This window comes from Hakea prostrata, chromosome 8, assembly GCF_041222555.1.
Source record: "Hakea prostrata isolate BN-2017 chromosome 8, UWA_Hpros_2, whole genome shotgun sequence".
NCBI lineage: Eukaryota > Viridiplantae > Streptophyta > Magnoliopsida > Proteales > Proteaceae > Hakea > Hakea prostrata.
The window spans coordinates 21,562,236-21,572,931 of NC_142607.1; the positions used below are offsets into that span (position 1 = coordinate 21,562,236).

General features: G+C 39.9%; 1 pseudogene; it reads right to left on the reverse strand.

Moving 5' to 3' along the window:
* Positions 1-9,134: 9,134 nt before the first annotated feature.
* LOC149007418 (metalloendoproteinase 2-MMP pseudogene) lies at positions 9,135-10,065 on the reverse strand (annotated as a pseudogene).
* Positions 10,066-10,696: the final 631 nt, after the last annotated feature.

Genomic DNA, 10,696 nt, shown 5'->3' on the forward strand with positions numbered 1-10,696 from the left:
AGAAACAATGATTCTTGTAGAAGATCATCACCCAAGCCAAGGAGGAGGCTTAGAGGAGCTTTCCCACGTTCTCAGATGTTGAAATGAGTGAAATAATGATTTAGGTTCGAGGTTTCACTTAAAAGGACAAAGGAATATCCAAACAGCATCTTTTTCACGATTCTGGGCTTGTTTTGGTCGATACCTTTGGTTGATAGTATCGACCAATAGTATCGACCAACAGCAGTTTCAACAGAATTCTCAGGAATAGTTCAGCAACTTCGAACAGGGATTCGGAAGGCTATACAAGGTCAAATTGAGTGAGGTTTTCTCCTACAAGTCAATAAAGAAGTCTAGTTTCCAGAAATACCTTTGGATCAAGCATGGGATTTCATTAGGTCTACCAACTAAGCTCACCTTCTTCGATGCGCAAGCAGGATTTGCCAGACATAGTTCAGCAACTTCGGACAGGGATTTGGAGGGCTATATGGGGTCAAATTGGGTGGGGTTTTCTCCTACAAGTCCATCAAGAAGTCTAGTTTCGGGAAATACTTTTGGATTGTGCACAGGTGTTCATTAGGTCTACCAACTAATTCACCCCCTCTTCGGTGCGCAGATTCAAAACTAACACTGACAACGCTCTCAAGTGAGGGGCATCATCGTCAATGTCCATGGGCTTGGGCTCCGACACCAAATCATCAACCAAAAGGGTATACAAGGACTTTTCCCACCACTTCGGGTCATTGGATCAACAGACAATACAAATTCCGGGCCGGGTCAGGGTAAGGATAAGGCCGGATATGGCCTCCTAAGGCTTTCAAGGATAACAACATTGAAATCAAGGTCCAACTTCAAGGTCTAACATTAAACAAGTCTTTCTTTATCCCAAAACAAATAGGGTATCCCGGGCTAGGTTTGGGCTGGATGTCACATTCTCACCCCCTTAAAATAATTTCGTCCTCGAAATTGGGAGAGTACTAGGATTCTAAGGAGATGGAGGACATTGCTTTTATCTTGACTTTTCTTCTCCCAAAATCTTCGGAAAACAATTAACAATAAAACTTTTGTAAGAAAACAAGGGATAAATCTAGCATGCCTTGAAATCAAATCAAAAGTATGATAATGGCTTCATGAAGACTTCACAAGGATCATGGCAAAGACCAATATGAAGATCATAAAACCCTAAGAATGAAAGGAGATTGTCGAAGAGATGGTTGCAAGGATGCAAGCATCTTCTTCATAGTCTCAATCACAAAGAATAAAACATAGTAAGAGTAAAGTAAGATCATGGCTTTATGAAGATTTCATAAGGATCATGGTAAAGATCAATATGAAGATCATAAAACCCAAAAAAAATGAAAAGAGATTGTAAAGAGATGGTTGCAAGGATGCAGCATCTTCTTCTAAATCTCAATCACAAAGGGTAAAACATAGTAAAAGTAGATCAATACAATACAAGAGAGATTACTAACCTTTGATTGAGGAACAGGGGATGAAAAGCTTGAAGTCTTGAAATAATTGGAAGGAATAACAAATCATGAAGATCACACTTGATTTCCCTTCGAAATCATCATGTGGGGAAAACACAAGGTTATAGGGTGTATGGAGGTCCACTCTAGAACAGCAGGGATAGGAGGATCAGTCATGGGAATTACTTAAGATCACCATCCTATCAAAGGTAAAAAAAGGCACAAGAAGAAATTGAGAGGAGAAAAGATCAGCTTCGGGGTGAACTTCTACCAAACAAAACTAGGCAACTCATACGACAGTCGACAGAGAATAAATCGAATAATGCATATGGTAGGTATGGATTTGGCACAGTAGCAAGGTTAGGATTAGGCGGGATTTCACAGTTGCCACGAGTCACTCGGCATCAATACCCATGCCGATAGGGTGTGATATGACAAGGTTTCTAACCAACCACTTCTAGACTTCCTAGTTATGACATCCAATGATCATGAAAAGCATCAAAGGGCAGCATAGGATTGTGTCACATACCACCTCCACTAATGTCCTAAGACAGAAACACTCGAATGGTATTCCCCAGTTCACAATCACAACCTATCATTCACATTACAATATGATTCCAATCACATTAACATGTCCCAATTCATTCCAAGTCCAAACAGCCACATATTTAGCAAATATGCATAACATCATTGATCAACTATATTCTGAAATATGGAGTCATAGTTGTGAAATCCAGCGCAAAACCTAGCTTGGACACCCTATCTGTTTTGGATAAAGAAGTGACTTGTATGTGTTTGACCTTGAAGTGGGACCTAGAGTTCAGTGTGAATATGTTTGGAAGGTCCTAGGAAGTCAAGTCAGACCTCTTCCTTAGTGTAGATCTGAAGACCCGAAGTGAAGGAAGAAGACTTTGTAGGCCATCTCAATAGAAGATATGGTGTTTGACCCAAAACCCATGGAGATTGATGATGGAGTGCCTTTTTGGAAACCTTATATGAATTGGAGATGAACTACACCTTGATGTTTAAGAGCTTAGTTGATGGACCTAAAGCCTATTTGGACATGGTTGGAAGGTACTCCTCTGTGCTAGGAAGGCCATGTGTTGAGTTGGGAGAAGCCCACGTGAATTTGATGAGTTTGGGCCTTGAAGTCCCTGACTAAGCCTTACTATCAGGCTTGGTCGACTAGGCCAATCGACCAGCCAATCGACCAACAGGGAAGCAAGATTTGGTAAGATCTTCTTTTAGGGTTTTTAATGCTCTATATAATTAGACTTCGTGTTTCTTAGCCTCCTTTGTTTCTAAAACCCCTAGAGAACGTGGGAAGCTCCTCTCAAAGCCTCTCTTGGTGTTGTGAAAGATCCTCAAGCATTCCTCCTAGTTTCTAATTTGGTTCTTCTTCAACAAGGTTAGTATTCTACATCCTTCTTCTCTAATCTCTTCTCCTTACTATTCTAGCTTATTGTTTTGATTGAGAAGAAGGCATTACACTACTATAATTGTCTATTCTCTGATCTCCTTGTGTCTTAGAGTGAAACCCCATTCACTCTATGCATTCCTTGAAGCCATATGGTGAATCTCCTTGATTTTCCTTGTTTCTAAATTGGTTTTGATAGCATGATTCTTTCTTACTGTAGTTTTTTCTTTCTAATCAGTATTAGACATGCTTATTCTTAGTTTTCATTGCTGATCTACTGTATTCAATGTCCTTGAATGAATCTCCATTCATTCCATTGATGCTATGATCTTGATGCTTGAATTCTTAGCCATGATTATATGATATCTTCATGATCATTCATTTAATCTGATTTCTCTAGCATATTAGATCTGAATTCATGTTAGTATTCATCTCTAATCTATTGCTAATGATCCTCTTGACTGAATCCTTAATTTTCCTTTGCAGCCATGGTTGTTTTCATTGAAAACCATGTTTTTGATCAAAATAGAAAGTCATGTTTTTAAATTAGAAAGTCATGTTTCCAAATTAGAAAGTCATTGATTGATCATGGATGGTGTCTAATCAATGCTAGATAGTCTTAGTATGTTTATATGGAGTTCCCCTTCGAATTTCAGAGCAATCAGAATTCAAACAAAGAAGTTATAACCGATTTATGGTTGTTGTCATGTACTATTCATCTGGTCGATTGCTTGGTCGATTGGACCAAGCTACCACCCAATCGACCAAGGCAATCAGCAACTCCAATTTTGCTCTGTTTCAACTCATATCTCTTGGATTTACTTCGTATGACCTATACATGTTTTGTCAAGCTTGTTTAGGTGATTTTGGATCTGTTCTCTAATCTTTTACTTGAAGATTATAAGTTCGGATTACGAGGTGAGTATTCCAACTCACAATATGCCTATTTACATGTCTTATTGTAATATGACATGAATGAATGACCTAGTTACTACTTGATGCGTCCAAAATTTGCTCAGCCCTTAGATCTCCTTAGAATGAAAAACAAAATAAAGCGTCAGATGTGGCCCGACCGCGGGGGTCGGGAGTCCACCTCCGAAGGCTAAGTTAGTTCATGAACTTAATCACAAACGGCTCTGCTAGAGCACAGAGCTAAGGAATGAATAGCTGGAATACGATTCAGATAGTAAGCATCTGAGTGTTTTCGTCCGTCCCTACCTTGTGGGTAGGTTGATGTCTTATATAGAGTGTACCTTCGAATCTTCTTCGTTGGATGTATTTAAGCCTTCTTCGAATAGTCGTTGGATCTTAACTGATAGATCCGTTGAGTGATAGACTTCTACTAGTTTGGACTAGTAGATGACTCCTAGGATAACCCGACTGTTATCTGATGGTTATCCATATGATAGCGATGATAGGCAGCCGCCGAATTCTGCTAGCCGTCACTAGGTTGATTAACCTACTCCGAAAGTATCGGATTAGGGCGTGCTTGTGACTGAGTAAGTTTTCTTCTTCAGCAAGCCGTCTTATGGACCTGGCTCGCTCAGAAGCGAGTCGATTCCTTTCGTCCCGATTGGAGTCGAGGGTCGAACCAAGAATGAACCAAGTTCGATCATATTTTATCCGTATCACTACTGTTTAATTTCCTTTTCATCATGATACTTCTGCGACTATAGTAGCTTGTCCATATTGTGAATTACATATTAGAATTGATTATTCATTATGAGAATGTGATATGGACTATGATGTGAATATGAGTGTGAATATGATATGTATAGAATCATAATGTAATGTGGATGCCTAGGTTGTAGTTGTGGAATGGGGAATTCCCTATTGGCGTTTCTATCTTTGGACACCAATGGAGGTGGTATGGGACACTCTTTTATGGTGCCCCTTGACTCTTTCCCTAACTACTGGTTGACATACCTAGGATTGGTCTAGTAGTGTTTGGCTAGGAATCCCCTGTTATATCATACCCGATTCGGAAGGGTATTGAGACCAAATGACCCATGGTAGCAATGGGGATTTGTGGGCGCTTAAGACAGGTAACCAACCCGTGAGAGGATATGAATCACATTGTGGGGGCCATTTATTGGTAGGGTTGCAAATAGTAGACTTGGGCTCATGGGCGCTCAAAACCGGTAGCCAACCCATTAGAGGACATGAGAGCTTCCTGTCTATTATTTTTTGATGACCAATAGGGTTAATGAGTCCGTAGTCTGGGACTACACTGACTCTAGTGAGAAAGATACCGGAAAGGATCGCCCGCGGCGAGGAATGGACGTATCTGGACTTGAGTTTATATAACCAAGTAGATGACTTGCATTTGGTTAGGCTTTACCTTGACATGCGCCAATACTTAGACCAATGGTGATGTGAGAGAGCAGTGACCTAAACCCCAGCCATGGAATGTCCTGAGGGATGCAAGACCCATTACTAACCGATGATGAGTGATTTGAGACCTTCCTAAAGAAGTATGGTGCTATAACTTAAAGCATGTCAGCCTATAGAGACCAGCATACATACATAGAGTTAAAAGCATATTTGCATTTATTGTTTCATATCATTGCATATATGTTTGTTTGTGAGTGAATGTGAAGATGCTTATTGTGTTTGGATTACTTGCTAAGTTCTTTTGAGCTTACCCTTCGGGACACTTGTTTTTAGATGACATTGCAAGACCGGAAGAGAACTCGTGCCCCAGCACAGAGGACCCTTCAATACATGGTATAGCTCCGGAAGTCCTTGGACAAGGTGTTGACCAGCGAGGTAGCCAACACACAGATTTGGACTGCATTGATGGCTCCTATTGACGGCAGGTGGCATCATCTTGTTCGCCGATGGGATTGTGCGCTAGATGCTGATCTGAAGCTTCAAGAGCATAACTCAAAGGTGAAGAAGATGAAGATTGAAGAAGAAGAAGAAGAAGAAGAAGAAGAAGAGACGAATGAAGATGTGGATTAGATTCTCTTATTTCTTCTAGACTTTTATTTTACTTGTATTAGCTTAGAGCTTTACTTTAGATTTCGATCTACCTTCCGCATATGTTGTGGGGTATATTTCCGCTATACTCTACAGTTGTCTTTTGATTTGGTATCATGTTACCCGTACTCTGATATTCTTTTGTGATCCTTCTGAGATCCTTTCTTGACTTTTATTAATAAATTACTTGAATACAATGATTTGTTCTTGCTTTTGATTATGTTATTGTGCTAAATGGATATGATCGTTCCTATGCTTGATCTTCGGGGCTATGAATCACACACTTGGGTATTCCAGATAGGGTACCGCAGGGGTGGATGTGACAATAGTAATCATTTCTAAATCCTAAAACAACAATATGAAAACATGCATTCAAGTTCCATAACAACATAAATATAACTAGGGTTATGTGTAAGTGAATGCCCTCACTTTGTTATCGATTTGCAACTTTTGTAAAGTAGGTCAAAGAATGAATTCAAACTTGTCAAAGAGCCCTAACAACAGGATGATTCAAAGTTAGAAACAACCCTAGAGGTTTATAGTTGAAAAGAGAACAAATAACCCACTGGGCAGTGGTTGGGTTGCTTCAGTGGGTTGGCTGGGGCAACCATGGCAATCAACCCAGCCACCAATCCACCAAAACTACGCTTGGTAGCATGGGTTGGTCGCCTGGGGCGACAAGGGCAGGCGACCAATGCTCTATGTACTGACAGAATATGTTCAGATCAACAAGAAATTTCTCATTTGGGTTCCAAACTACTCCAAAATTAAATAAAAATTCTGAAATCATAGTAGGACATTATCTAGTGTAGTTTAGAGATCAATCATAGCAAAAAGATTGAAAAAACCTAACAAATTCTATATTGGTTTTTCATTGAAATCATACCGTAAGATTCACGGAAGAGCTAGAGTGAATGGGGATTCACTCTAGAGTAAAGAGGATAGAAGATATAGGTCTGGAATCATAATAGATCATGGTTTATCATGGTTTGGAGATCAAACCAACAAAAAGTATGAAAATATAATGGAGCTTATGCTAGGTCTTCTCTAAAATCTTACTGTGAAGTTCACGAAAGTGCTAGAGTGAATGGAGATTCACTCTAGAACCAAATAGTAGAAGAGATAGGTCATAACGGCAAATATAGACCTTCGTCTAGGTCTATACAGTGGGTAGAAACAAGAAAAAGATAAGAATTAGAATGAAGAAGATGAATACTAGCCTTTTAGAAAAAGAAACGATGTTCGGAAACCTTGACGAACACTTCCACACCTTCCTTCACCTTGGAGAGGTTTCTCTTGAGAAGCTCTGACATTCTCTGACGGCGTTAGAACATAATGACATGTTTTAGAATGAAAAAATATTGAATAGGGCGTCAAAAACATCACTTTCCCAAAATACCCCTTTTGCCCAAAACTGGGCTGGTCACTTGGGTTGCCTCTGTTACTTTTGTTCCAAGAGTGGTATTGATGCTCCAAAAGCCCTATTTCCTTGTTGGGTCATTTTCTAAGTTATAGAAGGGTCTTACCTGGTTTTTCGAGACCTTCTTCTTGTGTCATTACTTTACTCTTGATCCATCTACCAAGTCCGTCAATGTTCAAGTTAGTTCTTTTTCCATAATTTGACAGAACTCCCAACTTAGCATCATCTCCATCTACTTCCATTGGTTCTGAGTCTAATCCAATGGTTTCAATTTGGATGGCCCACAGTTGCCTTCTTCTCGCACTCTGGGTTTTCAGATCTACAATATGGATTTCTAGGTTAGGGTTTTTAGGGATTTCTCAGCTCTCCTAAAAAGCTCATATGAATATGTCTACCTACGCCGGTGTTTTCTATTAACACTATTATATCAATAGTTGAAATGCCATCATTGAAACCTTTTCTTATAGTGGCAATCTGCTTGATTGAAATGTTTCTCTCTTATTACTTACTATGTATGGTTGGAGAGGAATTGTAGGAGACATGAGGGGCAGCAAAGGGAGACTACTTGGGTATATCGTGAGATCATAACTAACTTGCAATTTGGGCCATATAAATTGGAGGAGAGCTTGGGGCAGCAAGAATTCATGATTATTTGTCATTTGGGGATTATGATCTCGAGGAGAACAGTTTGAGGTTCAATGGTTGTCACTCCTTGATGCAGGGTGCAAGCTGAATATTGATGAGTCTTCCCTTGGGAACCTTGGACATGTAGGGGCTGGTGATGTGATGACAAATAGTGAAGTAGTGTTATTAATAACTTTCGCGTGTTTGAGTGTAGAAGCTGAGCTTGAAGCCTTGGTGAAGGGGATATCGTTGGCAAGAGCGCATAATAGCCCAAGGCTCTAGAGTAAAACGAATTCGGTTGCGATGGTTTTGACAGTGAAGGAAAGGAAACTCCCTTGGACTATACTGGAGCAATGGCAAAGGTTGCAAGGGTATTTAGATGTAATACAATGGAAGATTGTTATAGTGAGGCAACCTTGTGGCAGATTTTTTGGCAAAGTCAGCAGCAAAGGGTAAGCGTTCAGACAAAGTTTTGCAATGGCCTGTTCATATGCAATGGAAATGGATTGGAATGCAATGTAACGGCCAAGATTTTGGTTTGTTTAGCTTGTTCGTTGTGTCTTTCTTTGATTTTCTGACATGCAGTTTTTTGTTTTCATATGTGAGGAGCGGAGATTAGTTGTAATAAAGATGGACCTTCATTGGAAAGTATTTTCTCCACAAATTATCCGCTTGATTAGGAACTAGTGAGCAATCGGATCCACATCCTCTGTAATTCCTTTCCATGCAATTCCCTACAATTCCCTCATAGGATTGTGCCACGTGGCATTTAAGTAATTCAACGGTTACCCAACAAACTAGAGTTTAAATAAAATTCAAATTTATGGGTGGGTTTAAATAAAATTCAAATTTAGTTTATATTGGATAACCGTTGGATCACTTAAATGCCACATGGCACAATCTTATGAGGGAATTGTAGGGAATTGCAGGGAAAGGAATTACAGAGGATGTGAATCCGGGTCTATTAAAGGTAACTATTGTTGCAGCATTGAGTGTGCTTCGTTACTTGTAAATGTTATTTCCCTCTTTTAATAAAGCTGATCCTTTTATTAAAAAAAAATTGGAAGGGAGGATAGTATTAGGAGATCTCTTATCCAGTATAATATAACACGTCTCCTAACGTAAGAGTGAAGAGATGCAATTTTGCCCTTTGTTTATCACTCTCAGCCCTTATTTTCAACACTATATATAGTTGGCTCTATTTCATATTAGTTTCCTATATTATATAGGATACAGGATCTTTCTACCCCCAAAATATATGATACAAGGTCTGAATTCCCATGACGTCGTCAAGTTGAAGATCTCTTGTTAAATCACCATAGCTCATAGAGGGATACATGACGGCTCCATAAATGTTGGTGTGCCCAAGCCCTAGAACGTGTCCAAGTTCATGCAAAGCAATTGATTGTAAGTCCAGCTTATAACTGTCTCCACTGGTGCTCCACATCTCATCAGCATCAAAATGGAGCCTTCCATCCATTGGTGCAAAGCCCATCAAATGGAAGGCCATCTCCATGGTCTCCACGATGGAATCCAATTTCTATGTCAGCAGTGGCACCTAATTCAACTGCTTCAACGAAATCAAAACGGGTTACTTCCGCCCATGTTCCGAATGCTTTTGCTACGGCATCCTTCATTTCCTCAACTGCAATTGCTTGGGCAGTGGAATTAAATCGGTATGTGAAGCGGCGCTTGTAATCTGGCCATGCAGGCTCGCCTGGAAAGAAGGCGAAATGGGAACCTATGCGGAGATTATTGGATCGCATCATCGAATTTGTTCCGTTGATTATGTCCGGGACACCACACCGTGGCAGCATCAATAGCTTCACTGTTTCTGAGTCTAAGCTCCCCGTGACCTTCAGATTGTAATTGAGCTGGTAGGTCTTTACTGCAGCTTCCAAAAGATCATCGAACTCATCGTCGTCTGCATGGGTGAGGCTATTGTTTAATTGATCAGGATAGCTCAGGTAACCAAACCTCTTGAGATACTGTTTGAGCTCATGGACCCCTTCAACCTTTTGGCCCTTGCCACAACATCCTTCCAAAAGCTGGAACGACTTGAAAGGTAGTTGCTGCTTTAAAGATCTGGACAGAACTATCTGAGGCAACACGAAGAGAAAAATGATGAGGATACTAAAGCCCAATTGGAGAGAAAATTTGGGAGAGATTTTCATCTTTGTAAGCTAGGTCGGCTATTTCCACGAGAGATTAAACGTTGCTAGTGTTGCGTTGAAAGCATTCTCCACCCACAAGTATTTTATAAGCACACTTAATTAGGTGACATAATGGTCTTTCTTCTCTGACATCTCACGAGTGGACAAGGAATCACTCAAACATGGAAACTTACGAAATAGAATCGGCTACCTACGGAAACTCAGAAAATGAATGAGGTGGATCCACCCAGTTATGCAGAAGCAACAACGCTCCGGATGGCGTGTCTGGAAACTTCAAATATCCAACAAGATACATGCGAAAATTCAGATATCCATCCTATGTATGCGAAAGCAATAACTCTCAGCATAGCATGTCTGTTGTGTGAATCTCATTACTTTTGTATTATACGTATATCAGTTTCTGTGCTTGACATGTGTGATTCAAATTCCATGTGGACCCTTCTCTTGTAATCAACCATACAATCTTTCCTTATGCTCACTGAAAATTAAGGAAACCCTTTTACCTCTCAAAACAAGCGAAGCCTATGAAATGCAATCGATCAATATTGATCAATGAATGGAAATCAGGTAATAATTTTTCTTTGTTATAAATAATATTTATTATGGATGTCCATTACCCCAAAGAGATTGT